This window comes from Haplochromis burtoni, unplaced genomic scaffold (genome assembly GCF_018398535.1).
Source record: "Haplochromis burtoni strain Fernald_Lab_line unplaced genomic scaffold, NCSU_Asbu1 Contig_66, whole genome shotgun sequence".
Lineage (NCBI taxonomy): Eukaryota > Metazoa > Chordata > Actinopteri > Cichliformes > Cichlidae > Haplochromis > Haplochromis burtoni.
The window spans coordinates 571,210-590,403 of record NW_024582427.1 but is presented as its reverse complement, the minus strand read 5'-3'; the positions used below and the strand labels follow the sequence as shown (position 1 = coordinate 590,403).

Genomic DNA, 19,194 nt, shown 5'->3' with positions numbered 1-19,194 from the left:
ACTTATAGCATCTTTACCACTTTGGATTTTACCTTGATGCTTCATTTGAGGTTTCCAGTAGGTGCGGTTTATTTTTTAAGTTTTTTTTTTTTTTTTTACTTTACAGTTTAGAATCACTGTTTTGTCAAGTATGAAGGAATGATTTGTTGACTTGAGAGATTAACGAGAGTATTTGTGTGGGCGTACATTTGTGAATTCATCTATTTGCGCTAACATTCTGTTAAGTTCCAGCTTTATTGCAAAAATATTTTCTTTTTCTTGCCTTGTACTTTTTAATACTGAAGTATGAGCCGAGTAACATTTGTTATATGTGCATTTTTTAAGTGGAAATTCACATTCAGAAACATACACAGGTCTTTTACAGCCCAATTTGTGTTATGCATGCACTCAGACAACAGCACAAACAAGAAAGCATTCGCACAAAAGATCCATTAAGATTGTGCATGAATTTTAAATAAATACACTCTATTACACTTTTTGCATGACTGTACAGGATGTCTTTGTGGTTCTTCTGTCTGAACTTGCGTTTTTCTGAGTGTGTGTGTGTGTGTGTGTGTGTGTGTGTTCCTGCATACGAGTCATTTTCTCCATTGCTCTCCTCATAAGATATTTACATGGCCATCTATTATGGATTGTGATCTGATTGAAGCTGAGTGTTCCCATCTTGGCCTCTCTGTGAACTCACCAGCAAGCACCGGGTTTTATTTATTTTATTTTTTTAAACTGTGTTCATTCTAATTTTGGTCTCCAAAGAATAACAAAGCACGAGTTAAGGACATTTGGTTTTATAATTATTTCAGATGTTAACTTTCAGGGCTACTTTGTTCATTTTGTGGTGAACTTGACACACACTGTGCAGTCAGACCATTTTAAGCCGGTGATAGTTAAAGTGAGAAACACTGATCATCTTGTTAAATTTCAGTGCTCTGGTGAGAAAACCTTGGGTCTTGGCAATCATGTAAGTGCTACTTCAGTACTAACCAATTTGAGGGCGGTTGAGGGATATCAAGCACAGGACAATCACCCAGCCCCTTAATACTTCAGATCCCAATCCAGCTGAGCGACAAGCCACAACACGTCTGGTTCATGGAAGCTCCTTCCAGCAACCACCGGGACCCAAAGGATCTACTGCTAGTGTCCCACAACCAGTGCTCATGTTCATGTACCAACAAGTTAGATTTGCTTTGGCAGACAGAAGGCGACCTACATAATATTAGGCAACTGGTTTTAATTTTCTTGTCTGCACAATTTGGCACAAGCACAACTGAAAACAACTGCTATATTTTTAATTTTATAGTGCACAATGCATGAACTCAGTTCCACTCTTGAGAGCAGATGTTTAAATCGGCACAAACAATGCCTACAGCATTCTTACTAAGAACAAGTGACAGGGAGCGTTCTTCTTGTTTTAACGGTGTTCTCTGTTTCAAATTTAACATCTAAATCTAAATGCAACTTGGAACCGAATATCCACATCTCCAGGCTAGAGACACATTTGTGGCCTCGTGTAAACACGCTGGCAGCTCCAACAAGCACTAAATCACTAATCCTGTACACACTGGTCTAGATCCACCTCTCTTCCTTTTCAAAATTTCTGTCTCTCTTACTCTTAATTCTGCTGTCCCCACTCACTGTTTCTTTTTGTCACCGCATTGTGCCTCATAAATCTCACACAGAAACACACGCTGACCGCTCAGTGGTGGTCCCTCAGATGCTTGGACTCCATTCATTTTACCAGCTGCCCTCCAGCCACCCCTCCCCCATGCCGCTTTCTCCTTGTCCGATTTCCTCAGCTCTCGCTATGCTTTCTCTGTGTTTACTTCGCCCTCTCCTCTGTTCCTCCCACCTTCACACCTCGCCTGCTCATGTCTGTCACCCTCCTGCATTATCTTTCCTTCCTCCTGCTCTCAACTTTTGGGTCTATTTAATGATTTGTAATTCACCTCAGCCTCACTCTTCTCCGGTTTCCTTCCACTTTTCATTGTCTTTTATCTGCGCTGCAGATTGTTCCAAAAATATGTCTTCTCTCTCTGTCCTCATCATTTTGCTCCACCCAATTTACTTCTTCTCAGTTATATGTATATGCAGAATGCTGTTGTGTTTTTAATACATCAAATAAAGTTTACAGTAAAGTATCTGGAACGAGAGACCATTGTGATACTGCTGAACCAATTGTTCCTTATAAATATATATTAGTGCTGTCAGCGTTAATCTCGTTAAAATGACGTTAACGCCATAACCGCATTAACACGGCGCATCTCAGTTAGCGAGATCTGCCCATGTGTGGGGCTAATGCATTAACGAGCTACGCATGGTGCGATCCGCGCTAACTCGTAATGGAGATTTGCCGCACCATAATATTTTTTTTTTCTAGGGCTCATAATCCATGTAGGTACAGCTGTGCCAAAGATGTGTAGTTAAGAAGTAAAATTAATACATAATAATAACTTAAGCAATGAGCTGTCGAGCAGTTTGTGAAAGGTGAATAAAAAATATTCTTCTTCTTTTAAATTCCAGTCCAGTAATGATGAGAAAATTAAGATTGCATGTAAAATACCATATCAGACAATGTTCTGATCTGATCTGCACCTCCAAAAGTTAATTTGATTAAATTCTGTCAAGTTTTGAGATAACCAAGTGAACTCATAATGGAACAAAGTATTAATTCCTAAATTAGGAACAGTAATAACCAAAGCATACATCACATATTTTAATTTAGAAAGAAGTAAAAAGGTCTGCTGAGAATATGAAGCTAACTTGATTCAAGTTGCAGGTAACTGGTCCAAATCAATGAGTCAAGGAGTCACTTTACATCTCTACATCTCTCGGTAATCAACCGTTTTCCCTTTTTTTTTTCCTTTCCATTTCTCAGCGTACTCTTTCTCTGGCCCTTGCTCTCCTCCCACCTCCCGGCTCACCTTCTTTGTTCACTGCTCCTTTTTTTTTTTTGTTCTCCTGTCCTGCTGTCTCCCTTCCATTTTGGAGTTATGACAGCCAGCTGTCACTACCACACCAGCTCTTCTGACCACAGAGCAAACCCGACAGCAGCACTGATGACATTGCCCACTGAACGTCTCTCTCTGGGCAGTGCTTGGACCTATTTTAGATGCCAATTTCTTTTTGTTTTCTTTTATTTATTCATTAGATTCCTGTTCTTGCTTTTTTTTTCTGTTTATTCATCTCAGTGCCAGACTTGTCCTTTGCTTTTTTTTTTTTCTTACATATATTTTTTGTTCCCTCTTGATTCAATCCCAAATAGGGGGGGGAATCAGACTGTTTTCTCCATGATGCCTCTTGGGTACCTTGAGGCAAACCATCATTTAAACATTAGACCTGTCAGTTGTATAAGAAGGAATAAGTGTTGATGTATTATTCAATACTTCTAATTCTGGTCTGTTCCGTTTGTGGTTCTGTTTTTACCTGCATGGCTCAGCAGTTATTTCAGCAGGTGTGTACTCAGGTTACTGGTGGTCATGAATGCGAATGCACTCCTCAAAAACATCACCTGTGAATATCACTGTAATCGCGCATTTTAATGTTTAGACTCTAATGGCATAATAGTTCTCAAAATTCTCTGAAAAAAATCAATTACATTATTTTTTTAACAAATGGAAAACATCCAAAAATGTCCAACTGGCTCTAATTACTGTATATTTATATAATATAAAACATTCACATGATACATTTATGCTTTGAAATCCATTTCATTGTTTATATATTCCAATGTTAAAAAATGTTCTAGTCTATCCTTACATGCTGAAGAAGAAGAAAAGAAGAAGAGTCCACACAAGCACAGAAAGCATTACACATGGCACAAAGGAAGAAGATCGCAGCTCGTGTAGCTGTTGCGATAGCTCAGCCCCGATAAGAAAGGCAGTACATGTCAGGTGATAACCGATTCACAAAAGGCTGTACACAAAAGATGCTATCGTGCTTTTCAAACCACAGGAGGAAATGCTTCCAATTTAGCAAAGCACCTAAAAGACTGGCATCCAGATCTGTTCAAAGAACTGAAGGTGAATGAACAACATACAAGAAATTATACATGTTAGGTTATCCTAAACTCCACATTGCCAATTTGTTTAACCTCCTAGGACCTGGCGTCCACATATGTGGACATCACATTTTGGGTTATTTATTCTAAAATAATCAATTTTGCTCTACAAGGGCCTGATATCCACTTACGAGGACATTATACTGCTACTCTTCTATCGAAATTTTAAATGAATATCCTCATATATGGTTCTCATTTTTTTTAAAAAAAACATCAGGTAAAAAAAAAAATCAGGTGATTCTTTGTTTTTACATTCATCGGGTCCCAATATGCCCAAATATCAAAGAGAAATTAAAAATGCTTGTCGTGGAAGAGTGTTCGGAGGTTAAGACAGCTGGCAATCTTCATTTAGCTGCTCCTTATAGGGGTCACCACAGCCGATCACCCTCTTCCATCTCCCTATCCCCATTACTGTACGTCCTCCTTCACTACTATGAATCTACCCTGAGGTCTTCCTCTTTGTCTCCTGCCTGGCATTTCCATATTCAGCATCCTTTGTCCAGCATAAACACTGTCTATCCTGCATATGTCCAACTCTTTCAGCCTTGCCTCTCTAACTTTGGTTTCAAACCACTCAACCTGAGCTGTCTCTCTGATGTAGTCATTTCAGATGCTGTCCATCCTGGTCACCCCGATGAAAATGTATTTTCATTTCCGCCACCGCCGGCTTCACTGCCTGTCTTTTTGCTAGTGTCACCATCTCCACGCTATACATCATAGCAGGTCTCGCTACCATCTTGTAAACCCTCCCTTTCACTCTTGCTGCTATACTTCAGTCACACATCACGCCTGACACTCCACCCACTCCAATCTGCCTGCACTCTCTTTTTCACGCACTTTCAGTTGCTTTGGATGTATTTGAGGTATTTCAACTTATCTACCTTCACTATCTCTACTCCTTGCATCTTTGTTTGAGGCAGTAGGTACCTTCACACCCACCTTCAATTTATAAAAGAATACAGATACATTTCTTTGTAGTTCTCTGTGTTCTTCACTTTCCACAATGCTCACATTATTATTGGACTTTTTTTTTTTTTTGTTACTTCGCAAATGCTGTTTCATAGTTTTACTTTAAGTGAATGGCTTTTTGACATACTCGGCTTTTTTTCTTCTGTTTTTTAGCTTTTGGTGGTAATTTACCTTTAATCTACTTGCCCAGCAAGAGCTGCTTTTATAAAGTGAGTTTTTTCCATAACAAACACCATGACTCAGTTGGCAGAAGCAAGTGCCCTCGCATGGCCCTTACTGTCGAAAGGCTTTGAGAGCTCTGCTTTTAAAACTTTAGCTTTCCACTCTGACGTTGCAGTGTACTTTTTAAACCATATTTTATGTTTCATAGTGAGACTTTAAAGCCTGTATACCATTACAGATCCCCCGAGCATTTGGAAAGGCTTTTATCTTTATGTTGATTCCTCGATTTTAGTCTTGTAGGTTTGTCTTTAGCATCTTCCAACTTCTGTATCTCTCCCTCTCTTCTCGTTCTCATTCTTCTCCATTTGTGTATCAACTTCATTGTTGGAACTACAAAAACACATCTCTGTGATTTTTGTTTTATTTACATTTGAAGAAACCTTTTCTGTGAGCTCTTTTATAATCTAACAACATTTAATTATATATATGTGTGTGTGTGTGTGTGTGTGTGTGTGTGTGTGTGTGTGTGTGTGTGTGTGTGTGTGTGTGTGTGTGTGTGTGTGTGACTAGTTGAATAAATTCTTGCAAAGCAAATGGATCGCTCTCTCTCTCTGACAGTTAAACATTCATACATACGTATCATATTAGTGTATACACAATGCAATCACAACACATTCTTGAAGAGTGTTTAAGAGTGTAAAGCTGCAGGTAATTGAATGTTCATTGTGTCAATTCAGTAAACATATTTTCAACGAATTACAATTGCAAGGTAACTGCAAACAAGCAAGCCCTGCTTGTTCATATGCTGTCAGGTATATTGTAACTACAGCCCAATACCATTAACATCAGATTAATGCTGCCTCTGTAAATGTGTGGGAAAGCCTGCCACGCTTCCCAGCCACTAGTTTCCTCTTGTCATTTTTATTATGTTGCCTTTACTCGTCAGTGCACTCTAGCTGCATCTGCACTATGGTAACTTTGATGTAAACTGCAATTTCTTCATTGCATTACAATCTTGTTGTCAGAAGTACAACTGTTTCTCTAGCCTCAGTGATAAACACTTCAACTTTTTTGTGCGTTTGAATGAGAAACACATTTGGAAATAAATGAAAAAGAAACACCGGAGCCAGTTGGTAGTGTTAGCTGAAAATAATTTTTTTATTCTATTTATGTAAATAAAAAGGCTTGAGAAAGTCAAGGGGCCAGACTGGAGCCTTTGGCGAGACAGTTCTGTCCTGCATGCTTAAAAACAATAATAGTTTTAATCTCCAAGCATCATCTATGTACCCACAATGTCACTCATTTTATTCCTCTGTGCTATTGTTTTCAGAAATATTCTGTTAAAAATAGATCTGTCGCCCTGGCTCTTTTCTTCAGTATAATCAACACAAATATATTACTTTTATATTACTTCCATCCCACATAGACTGTAAATGCACAATAGGGCACAGGATTTGTATTATAAACTACAGGCTCTATATAAATGCTTTGGTAAATACTTTCTTTAAAGAGATATACAGTATGTGACTGTAAACATCAGATATTATTGTTGGTACATTGTTGGTTAGATTTGGAGTTTTTGTTTGATGTGGTCTTAAACGAAAGCCATGTTTAACATCCATCCATCCATCCATCCATCCATCCATCCATCCATCCATCTCTTCCTTCCTTCCTTCCTTCCTTCCTTCCTTCCTCTGTCACTTATTCAGGTCTGGGTCACAGGGATAGTAGTCTAAGCAGCAAGCTGAGACTCAGTCACGCCCCCCCCCTAGCTACCTCTTTCAAGGGACACTGAGCCATATCCAGTGTGTCCTAGGGCTGCCCTGGGGTCTCCCTGCAGGACATGCCTCAAACCCTTCACTAGGTTGAACAAAGTCGGCATCCTAGTAAGATGCCCTAACCACCTCACCTGGTTCTTTTTTCCCTTTTACACTTTAAAGAATTTTGCAATAAATTACTTCTTTGCAATGTGGTTTTATGCCTTTTTACCTGTGGAAAGCCAGGGTGAAATACCAAATTTAAAGACGGTAATTACAAACCTCATTAGTACATCTTTAATGCTCAACTGAATTATCTACTGAACTATGCTGCAGTGCTTTATAACACCGAATAAAAAGAATGAATTCTTTATAAGCCCAGCCCGCTGATATTTCATTGTTCTTCGTTAAGAATCTTGCTCTGGCCAGAAATGTTCTACCTTCAACACAGCGGATTTAATGACAACAGTGTAACTGTATAAAAAGAGCATTAAGCAGGGAAAGCCCAACACACGGTGCACCTTTGTGCCTCAACTTTGCAGCCTCTTGCCCCGCAGGGGTTATTAGTCATCTTGGCTATAGTAGCAAAGCCGTCGTGGGTGCTGGGTCTCTGTGCTCCCGGAGCCCTGCAGTGAGGGAGGTGCAGGTGTGGTGTCAGCAGAAAATACAGTATTTATTGTAGAGAGATGTATAAATAGAGAGATAAATGCTGAGAGGTGAGAGTGAGATGAGGCTGAAGATGGATCAAAGGGATTAAGATGCTGATGATGATAAAAGGATGGAGTGTACATGGGAAAGCTATACAGCTATAACTAACTGTATTTTTAATAATGGACATATATTTAAATACAATGGAGGGCACAGCAAATTTCACACATACGTGTACATGTGCTGGCACACAAACTCTGCCTTTTTTTTACTAGAAGACTGAGATTATTCTCCCCACACTTACATGCCTGCTCAGACCTACTGCAGAAAAAAAACCCTGCATTTGAGAGCTTATTTCATCCTTGGCCATGTTGGCATTAATGTGGAAATATAAGTGTGGCAGCTGAAGAGGACTGATGCGCAAGACCTATATTGCTGTAGTTGTAGGTGCAGCAGTGGGAGTGCTGCTGTAAATAATATAGCAGACTGTGTGAATCTGCTTCACTGAGTCTCAGATCAATCAATGAGAACTCTTTGGACCTTTTGGTGTACTTTTTTTTAACAACAGACACATGCAGACATGTAAAACACTCACATATCCTTATATCAGCCCTCGGGATGTTGGAACAGATGGTGTGCAGGTAGTAGTTGTTGTCAGTTGTTTTCATGAACAAAGCGTGACACTCGGCTAGTTTGTATTCAATGTAGATTGCTGCTGTGTGAATTTTTAAAACTATATGAATATGGATGCAAAACCAGATTTTTACATACAACCTAACACATAATTTAATGAGGTTCTGAATTCAGTTAAGGCATTTCATTACAACAGGACAATATTTGTCAGTAGAATTGGAAAAAGATATAGTCGTTCTCATTGTAAGTGTAATTAGCGTTTATAACCCAGTATGTAGAATTGTAGTGATGCTGAATATATGAATTAAAATAAATTGATATCCCAAACAATCATTCTAATTGGTATTTTCTAGATATCTTTAGAATTAATTATTAAGGGATGGCCACTGGGTGCATCAGAAACTTATCCCTTCACAAAAAAGCCTTTCCTCACTCATAAAAGTTTTTTTTAAATCCCATGGGAAGGCAGCCCACAGGGTGGGAAAGAGATACCTGCCATACCATAACGAATGTGACAATGAGATTGACGGCTACCTAGCGTGAATTCCTGCTCACTCTGGTCTCACAGTAGTTTTCCTGTGCTGTAAGACATTCTCGCACATGGCTCACTAGCTATTTATGTCCTTATGCATTTGTCAGTTACTTTGTGTTTATTTTTCTGCATTCATTTTCATGCACTGTGGGTAGTCACTATCCATTTCTCCCAGACAAAACATGTGCCGGCCTTAGTTGAAAACTGGCTATTTTATTATATATGCGCTGTTTGATGAATTTGTTTAAGAGTATGTGTGGAAACTGTGGCTTCAGCCCCCACTGTGATGCTGAAAATGGCTCAATGAATACAAAAAAACCCCCATGAATTATCCAGGAGTAAAAGAAAAAAAAAGTTTCAGACAGAAGAGCAGAAAAGCTAATCAAGTTTTAACATCAGCTGCATAAGAATGCAAGCAAATTGTCACTCAAATGGGTAATTTTTTCACCTGCCCCCCAAACTACCCACAAATATCTAAAAAAGAAGAATATTTCTCAACTACCTGATGTGTTGAGGATCATGTACGACCAAATGTACAAGCAGCAGCAGGCGCCTGGCTCTTGAAGGTCTCTCTTTCAAGAGATTTGAGGTCCTTAATGGAGCAGGTGCACATACACGGGAATTACAAGATCAATAAAGACCTATCAGCTGAACTAGCCACACAAGTCTTGTGACATTTCCTCCCAGGATCACATTGAATATACTTGTCTGTGGAGGGCAAGTCAACCTGCTCCCTGTGCTGTTATTGTCTGTCATAAAAACATATCACTCAATTATAATATCACTTTGCTTTATTTCCCTGAAACATACCTATGCAGTCTACTAATATGAGAGACAGACAATTATTGGAGCTTATTTCCATCACTGAAAAAAAATGTTGTTGTTGTTGTTTTTGTTTTGTTTTTTTTAATTCAATTAATATCAACAGTTGCCTCAAAGTGCTCTCTATTGCAGCAGTCCCCAACCTTTTTTGCGCCACGGACTGGTTTATTCCCGACAATATTTTCACGGACCGGCCTTTAAGGTGTCGCGGATAAATATAACAAAATAAAACTATTACCGGTACCGAGAAAAATAAAATTCATTCATAACACACATGAAAAGACCAAGGAAAACAGAGTAAACGATAAAAATGATAACAAAATAACACTGAAAACCGATAAAAACCCTGAAAACTATACATTTCACACCTGAGCATCAACTCTCGCGGCCCGGTACCAAACGACTCACGGACCGGTACCGGTCCGAGGCCCGGGGGTTGGGGACCGCTGCTCTATTGTAAAGTAAAGACCCTAAAATAATATAGAGAGTGGGAAGGAAAAACTCCCTTTTAACAGGAAGAAAATCTCCAAATTTCGAGAAAATAACTTGAAATTTAAAGTTAGCACTGCCAATCATTAAACTCTGTGAAGGTATGTAATTTCTGGTAGCATCAGCATCAGCTGCTGGTTTTAGAAATGATGAAATCCTTGTGTCACTAGCTGAAAATAACTCAAAATTGTGACATAATAACTTTTTTCTCCCAGTGGTATAAACAAGCTCAAATACAAGAAATGTAGTCCTGTACTGCTGAAGTAATAGCCCACCAGCAGTTTCTCATCTATGCTGTCACTGTAGAAATGTCTTCTATATGCTTAGCCACCTTATACATGTAGTATATTTCAATTTTCCAAAAAGAAATGTCATTCGGCAGAGGAGGATGTCCACACTCTCCACAAGATAGTAACCTGTCAATCACACGGTAGCCACGTCCTAAAGTATACCATGCATTATTCAGTGTTACTCTAATTAGGACCATCATTTTTTTTAACTGTAATAACTGGCAAATTAGAAAAGTGATTAATTAGGTATTAAATTAAGTGAGAGTCAGTCCCATTTTCTGCAGTCAATGGAACTGCCCCCTGCTGGAAAAAAAACAAAACACAGGTTTAAGACATATCTAGGCTCGTTTCAGTTTTCTACCCCTCCGGTTATGGTCATCTTTTATATACTGTCTATGACTAAAGAAGCTACTTACATGTCTCCCAGCATATCAGAAGAAATGACCAGAACATCTTTTTGCGTAATTAGTTTTAAATCTTGCAGCAATCTCTAAAAATAAACTAAAAATAGGGGACGAACAAGAGAAACACTGAGTCAGGGTGTGATAAGTAAGCACCCTTAATCACTGCGTCCTTTAGTTTCATCATCAGCTATGCCTCTTCAGAAATCACGGGAAGTTTCTCCTCCATTAGTGTTTTGGGATGCCACAGATGTATTCAGGGTTCATTTTTTTAATCTTGGATGACCTTGTCTAAGGAGCTTGGAAAGAAAAGCGTCTGGACTTCTTTAAGTTGCTTGAAGACGTTTCACCTCTCATCCAAGAAACTTCTTCAGTTCTAAGGTCAAAAGGTGGAGAGTCTTTTGAGAGTTTTAGACTACGATGACGTGGATGACTGAGAACCTTCACATACATCTTGGATGACCTTGTAAAAAAATATGCTATCAAAGTTTCCTGATACAAGTTTATGAACACGGAAAAGCCTATAACTCTTAGCCTTTACTTTTATGTAACTGCAGTTTAAAGCAGGCTGTTGTGCGCTGCATCATGAATAGCAGATTTGATTTATGCTGAGGGTTGTTAACTCCTCTTAAAAGTTTGTTGGAAAAGGTCTTTATGCTTACGTTTGTTGGAACCGGTCTTTAAAGAAGCCTTTTAATGAACGTCCACTTCTGGCTTCATAGATTTGAATTTATAGTTTTAGCACTCAAATAGCAACCACATGATATTGTTTAACTGGCACATTAGTCATAATTGTAGCCTCTAGTTTTCTTTGTGTTCATATGGTGATGCTGTCTTTGCGTTTGGGAGGTGGCTACATGCATTTAAGCCTCATTTTGTTGCTGTGTAACATTTAAGTTCAAGTGCCATACCTCTCTTTCAAATGTGGAGATCGCCAAGGTAATGACTAACCTGCCATTTAGAAAGAGGTCATGGAGGTAATGGAAGCTTTGTAGCATTTAATAGAGAACAATGGCTTTGACAGTGAGTGTAAATTGACTGTAATTATTATCGAAAGTTACTTCGATTAGAGGTTTTTACTGCAGTTGTTTCATTGTCAGTCTCAGACACGAGGGTTTTTCAGTCTGTGTCAGTCTTTGGTCCTTTCTGAATTATCTCAACAGCTATTAGAAGGATTACCATGAAAATGATCCATGTTTGCCTAACGTGAAATGGAATTACAACATTAATAACAACATAGATTTAAACGATTCCCATCACTAGGGCAAATTTGTCCTTTGTCTATTCTTCTTCTCTGTGAGAAAGATAGAGAAGCAAAAGCTGATATTCAGCCTAGACAGGAAGGCTTGATCCTTTAATTAGCTTGTCACATGTGAATTGAAACTGGGTTATTTGAACTTTTAGTTATATGAAACGAGACAATATGAAATAAAATGTCAAAAGATTAATCAATACTGAAGTCAGTCGCTTGTTGCAACCATGTAATGTCATTCTTGTAGTAAAACAAACCAAAAAAAAAAGCTTTTATCTAAAAATATGTCTCAAGATTTAGACATTTGCAGTTAGATAAAAAATATCTGCCATATTGTTTACAAACTACAGCAATAATTATTGGTAATAATCTGTCTTCGAATTTACATAGTTGTTACTGTTTAATGTCAGCATTTGTTAGAGTTTTATCGAGATTTAGTCCTGATTGTCTGAAGAGATGATTAACATGTTATATCATTACCTGAGAGCAAGTCTGCCAATTTCTGTGCTATTAAAGGCTGTTTTCTCAAAACATGTTTGGGAAAATGGGGCTTAGTCTAATTTTGGATGCTCTCTTGCTGCTGAGTTTTGGGGGCAATATTTAAATCCAGCCTGAATATTGAGGCATCAAAGTGCTGTTGCTGACATTTGGTGTCATGAACAGTTTTGTTCCTGGATGACTTTATGCTTATTATAAATAAATAAGACATAATAATACAATATGGATTACTTAAAGCAGACAGTGGTCATTTAGATTAATTATTCTTTTTAGACATTTGTCCTTGTTATTCTGTTTATTTATTTGATTTTCAGTGTATTTATTTATATATATTTTTTTCTTGACCTCATTGTTTGTTGATGTCTCCTTTTGATATGAAACAGTTTTTGTTCTGATAAAAACACCACGAGGTTTAAATGAAACTGTCGATCAACCTCATCTACACTGTGTTGCTGCCACAGGCTAAAGACGGACGAGTCGCTAACATATCTAAGGGGACAAATTTCCCTGGCTGACCGACCAGATCTCAACCCCAGGCTTGTGTGGCTGTGCAGAGTGGAGGCGAAATTTATTTTCAGTTAATGCACAAGAACCTGTTCAAAAACTACACTTTTCAGACACAGTTCTGGGAGATGCTTCACCTGAGATTCTCAGTCTGTGTCTGTGGTTGGTTTTTCACGTGCTGTGTCTAATATTTAAAATTATCAGTACTGAAGGTGGGACAGTAAAGACAACACCCAATCGCAGGAAACACTTCATATCTTAAAAATAGGTTGTTTTTAACCTTTTGACAGTCTATTTTTTTTTTATTTCATTTCTGTTTTGCCATAAGATTTGTGATCTTGTAGAATTTTATGGAGTCTGATGTGGAAGCTGGATGAATCAGTCCTCTTGTCAAGTGTAGTATTACCGCTAGGCCAAAGGACAAATTTACAGCTTAATAGGGGAAGGCAACAAAAGATGCGCCTTGAATATCCATGTAATCTAAACAAAATTTCTCTCTGCTTGTTTGCATTCTACTTTCTGTACTAAAACAAGAAACATCATTTTTGGTACAGTGCAGTTAAACTGACAGGTTTGTGCTTATCTGTGAGTATCTCACCTAACACCGAGGGCCGCTGCTGTCCATTGATATTCCAGCTTGGTGTGCATGTCAGAATAGCTTTGTCCAACTGTGCAGAACAGGGGAGACAGTGTTTGACGGCGCGTCTCAATATTTAATTATCTACAGCTGCTTCAGAGCAAACAGATTGATCTGTAGGATCAGCAGATGTGACTGTACATTTCCTGGACGGCACAACTCAAATAAACAAGTGCTCTATCCACATGCCCTTTACATGCACATGTATGCTACACTCGTGTAACACTTGAATTAAAAAGACGGCGGCACTTTAGTGGCTCGATCACAAAACAGAAGCTGTCTGCTGGCAGGGAAAAAAGAGAAAATTCTTTGTGTCTGTATGGGTTTGTGACTGCAGCATATTTCCATGGATCAAGGTGGTTTATGACATTGTAGTGCTGCAGGCAGTGAGTCCCACATCAGCAGGGCAAATATTCTTCTAGTCTAATTACTAAGAAGCTCTTACAGTGTCCCTCTGTCTCTCCAAGGAGAAAGTATCAAAAAACAACAAACTAGCCTCTGTGGAGCTGGATTAAATACAAAATAAAGTTTATTGTGATTGCCTTTAAATGTTAAAGGAATTTAAAGAGCTTGAGAGTCTAGCCTCAGGTATAAATAAATTGAGGCATATTTTAGTTGCTAAATAGAGCGAGGGCTTAGACAGAAGTACTTTGCTTCCAGAGTGAAGTGACATATTCTGACTTTCTCTTTCTGTGTGTACGTTTGTCTGTGTGTGTGTGTGTGTGTGTGTGTGTGTGTGTGTGTGTGTGTGTGTGTGTGTGTGTGTGCGCGCGCGCGCACACTCGCTGTGTTCTTTATGCTAGTGCGCTCTGCACACACATTATATGCCTCACTGTGGATTCAAATTACCAATAGCTTTTTCAAAATGATTCAGTAAGGGCTGAGACTGACAAGATTGTAGCTTTTCCCGACAAATGAAAAGGCAGTCAGTCATGCTGTGCTTCCAGTTATGCTCTCATCCACTTAGGCTTGCATAAAAGGGGAATAAAGGAGGAAACTTATGTTGGATTATCATAAAATGTCAGGGAGATAAGCCAAAATAGTCTTACCACCGCATCCCAGTCGCTTATGTTCCTATGTAATTATCAGCAGTGCTTCTCGTAAAACATGCACAGGAAATCTGTAATTATAGTGGACAATGTCTGGTTTCAGTTTCTCTGAGGCCCAGTTTAGAAAGATATTGACAAAGAGAAAGTGAGGAAACAAAGACAGAGACACATACACATGCAGTGAAATAGAGGGGGGGAGGGAAAGGAGGATGAAGAATAATCAACAAAAAACTGCAGTGACAGGATAGAAAGGCTTGAAGCAGTATGGTCAGCATGGTATTGTCTTGGCACCATAAAAAAGCTTCGTCTTGTAAGAGCCATTTATATTTACTGTGCCAGCGGCTTAAACAGGAAGGATTATCAAATGACATTTTTAGCCTCTTAAGCAAGCCACAATTGCAACCAGCGTGGTCCAAAAGAGAGTGAGACAAAAGAACTTATGGTGAGGATGAATGCGAGTGCTATGAATTAGCTAAATGTCAGACAGCTTGCGTATTGTAAATGTAACTTTTGGGCACTATTGTTTCTGTTGTTTGAACGGCAGCTGTTCATGTACTCTGTTCTCTGAACAAAATGGGAAAAGAAGAAAGAGGACGGAAGGGGAGAGAGCTAGGGGAAGATGAAGAAGGAAGAACCAGCGCCAGTGGATAACAGCCACTGGATGTTTGTTGCTAAGCATTTAATCTCTCATGCTTGGAGAATACAAACGATCTTGTAATCGTCCCCGACCTTGACATGAACAGCAAGGTCGCAGGGGAGCTGGGATATTTTGCATTTCCCACAGATGCTTTGCCGAGACACGCAGAACAATTAGTAAACTGGATATTGAGTCTCTCTTCACTCTCTCCATCCCCCTCACACTCCCATCGGGGTAGTTACCTGGCACGCCCCCAAGCCGCGACTTAGTTTGATTCCCAATACTTAATTATGATAAAGAAGTAGTTAAAGTAATGTCAGTTCAGGCTGCACCTACCTGTGGGCTGTGCTTAACTGCCAATATCGAATATGCTTATTACTGATTACTCCACCAGTTATTTTCTATTAATTGATTCCAGGTTTAGACAAGAATATGTCAAATGGACAGAAAAAGGTGGTCACACATTTCAAAATCCTAAACTGCTACTATCACAGTAGTTACTGTGATTTATTTGTTCTGTTAATCATTATTTCTGTTCACATAAGGTTTAGTAATTTCAGCAGCATTTGTGTGTGTTCGTATTTGACCATGTTTCAGTGTTTGCAAGCACAGAAGCTGGATATTAGACAGTGACTATAGAGTGTATGTTTGCTTACATACTAACACCTAAAAGTGAGTAGGAGGGTGCCGGTGTGTTAATGTATGTGTTTGTGTGTGTGTGTGTGAGCTTGTGTTTCTCTGTGCATTGGCCCCCAAATCTCCTTAATGCAATTAAGGGACTTTTGTCCTCCGACAACAGCGTATTACCTCTATTATTGAATATGCTGAGAGTTGAGATATGATTATACTGGAGGCAAATTCAATTTCTCTTTTCAGCAGTTTGAATATAAGAGCGTGGACTGGGTTCTTTTAAGTTAAGCCAGTATGGTTTTTAGCCTTATTCAAGAGAGGGATAATAAAGTTGACCCCTTCTCAGCATCCCGACTGACTCAACCTCAAAACTGCATGAACACAATGGCTACTAAATCTATTATTTTCTTTTAAGAGCAAATCATCCTTCTGACATTGACTTTAGAGTTTTTAGACTTTTTTTAAGATGCTAGAATTATCGTTCCTTTCCAGTGTTGTTTTCTTTCTTACCTCGACACTGAATTTATTAATGCCAAGCAGTTTGTTGCAGTGAACAGTCATGTCGTTTATTGTTTGCCCTGGTTTCCATGGCAAATAAGAGAGCTTGTTGACTTCAAAGGTAAACAAGAGGCACAAAATGCTTGCAATTTTAATAGGAGAAACAGCAGGATCAATTAGGGCTTTTAAAGCTTTGCTTTAACGCCAAAACTTCATTTTTGTGAGAGCTTAGAACAGTGTTTTAACTGATAAAAACACCCGCCGTAGGCCTGTAATGGCTGCGGGACTTCTAATCTCCTACCACTTCTTGACATTTTTATATTTTAACAGAAACCAAAAGGATGGTTCAGAAGTTCTTATCTTATGCTGATCTCCATAAACTGTGCTTTTGGATATGCAAAATCTGTTAGTACCAGTAGAGAAAATGGAATTTCAGATTCATGCATTCACAGGCACTGACTAGCTGTCAGAACAAGTTTTGGCTTGAATGTCTCCTGCCTACACTGGAAGTCCTATAATGTTCTTAGAGGCTAATTCTGCCATGTGGTTTCCCTCTGTGGTTTTCCAAATTGTTCTAATGGTGAATGAAGCGGTCTCCATATAAAATAATAACTCAACTCATATGGTAGGGATATCTGGATCTGTCCTAAAGTGATTCACCTAATTTCTGGCTGATAGAACACTTTTAGTTTCAGTGGGAAACGTCCGGTCAGATGTAGTAAAAAATTTCATGCGGAGTCCCACAAGGATTGGTTTTAAGCCCCTTGTTATTTTCATTATATGTGCTTCCTTTAGGCCGTATCATTAGCGGTTTCATAATTATTTCCTAACATCTGTATGCAGATGTACATCTCCTTTAAACCTTAGGAATTCGACAAATTATCCACTCTAATGGACTGTCTTAAGGAAATTGAACAATTTTTTGCAGCTGAACGCAGACAAGGCTGAGTGTTTAATTCTTGCTCCAGAGAGTATCAAGCCCCAAATTAGTCAATTGGTCCTTTCTCAGCCTCGACAAAAGCTACTGCTCAGAATCTTGGAATAATTTTTGATCAATCTCTGTCTTTTGATGCTCATATCAAGTCTCTGACCCACTCCTGCTTTTTTCATTTAAGAAATATTGCTAAACTTAGGACTATTGTCACCAAAGGTGAAATGGAGATGCTTGTCCATGCCTTCATCTCCTCCCAGTTATTGTAACACACACACTCTTTTCCTGTCTGTCTAAGGCTTCCTTAAATTGCTTTCAAGCGGTCCAAGTAATAAATTCTCCCATATCACTCCCATGTTAAAATCCTTGCAGTGGCTTCCGGTTGGGTACAAATATCAGTTTAAAATCCTCACTTTTACGTTTATGTCTTTACGAGGAGAGGCCCCCACCTATATCACTGAGCTTCTTCAGCCCTACTCTCCAAACCGAATCCTTAGATCCACTGATAGTGGTCTTCTGACTATTCCACGGACCCATTTGAAAATGAAAGGGGATCACGCTTTTCAAACCCTAGCTCCAATACGGTGGAACAGTTTACTTCCCCCGCTACACACCATCGATTCTGTGGCTTCTTTTAAAACATGGCTTAAAACACATCTGTTTAGAAAGGCATTTTGGTAATGTTCATGTGTAATATGTTGTTTTGTTTGTTTTATATTCCCATGTGAAGCACTTTTTAATAGCTTCTTGTTTTAAAAAGTGGTTTATAAATAAATTTTACTTATTTACTTAATTACTCAAAAAATCAAGTCTCATCTATATCAAATGTTTTACTCATTTTTGTTGTAAAATGCTTTTATTTTCAAATAAAACTACAGAATGAATTTTTATCATCTTGCAGATAAACCCTAAAGTTAAGCCTCTGCCAATGAATTCAACACTGTGGGTGCTTCTGTAGGAGAGTTTCATGTTTGCCTATAATTAATTGGGCGCTCTCACGACCGCATGAAAAAACATGTAAACTCTAGGAGGGATCTGGCGTTTTTATGTTTAATATATTCCCCTGGCATTTGCCAGATGAGGTTGTGAGGCAGCAAATTCCTTGCTTGTACCTTTTAGAGAATCTCGTTTTCACTGTAATAACCCCATGGAGCATGGGCCAGAGGTCAGGCTCACAGAGTCAGGAAACATCAATCCAAGGTGGAGCATCTGGCTGAATCAGCAGCTTTTTGACTTCCTTTAAGTGCAGATAGATTAAATCAGTGAGAAGAAGAAGAAGCAAGGTGCCCTAGGCAGTGAGTGGTTACAGTGGTGATGGCTGTGTGCATTTGTCCCAGCATATGTGTGTAGGTCAGGAGATGACACAAGAAGTTGTTATAATGAAGAGGGTGAGTAGTGAGTGCATTTGTGTTAATAGGCAACAAAATAGCTAAGGCAGAATGTGGAAACTCTACTTACATTTTCAGTGCCCTTATATGCTCAAACACACCTTGGTATGTTTGTATGCACATGTGCTCGTGTATGTGCAAATGATTACTGAGAGGTGTTAATAAGGGCAGCCTGCAGTTTGAGCTGTAGAGAGTTAGACTGTGTTTAAAAAAAGGTTTATCCTCGTTAGCACCGTGTGATAATTGCCATCACGTTTGGAGGTGTTTGTCATTGGTTTATGGTTTTTCTAATTTTGGTGCCTACTGTATGATCCATGCAAATGTGTTTTCCTTAATACATATTTGATTATTTTTATTCTGCACCACATATGTAATATTGTATTTTTTTTAAAATGAGAATTAATGTCTTTTTT

The 19,194-nt window shown here is 38.7% G+C and overlaps 1 protein-coding gene across 2 annotated transcripts in view; it reads left to right on the top strand.

Moving 5' to 3' along the window:
• fstl4 (follistatin-like 4) overlaps positions 1 to 19,194 on the top strand; it is a 209,089-nt gene that overhangs the window by 65,518 nt on the left and 124,377 nt on the right. The window lies entirely within an intron of this gene.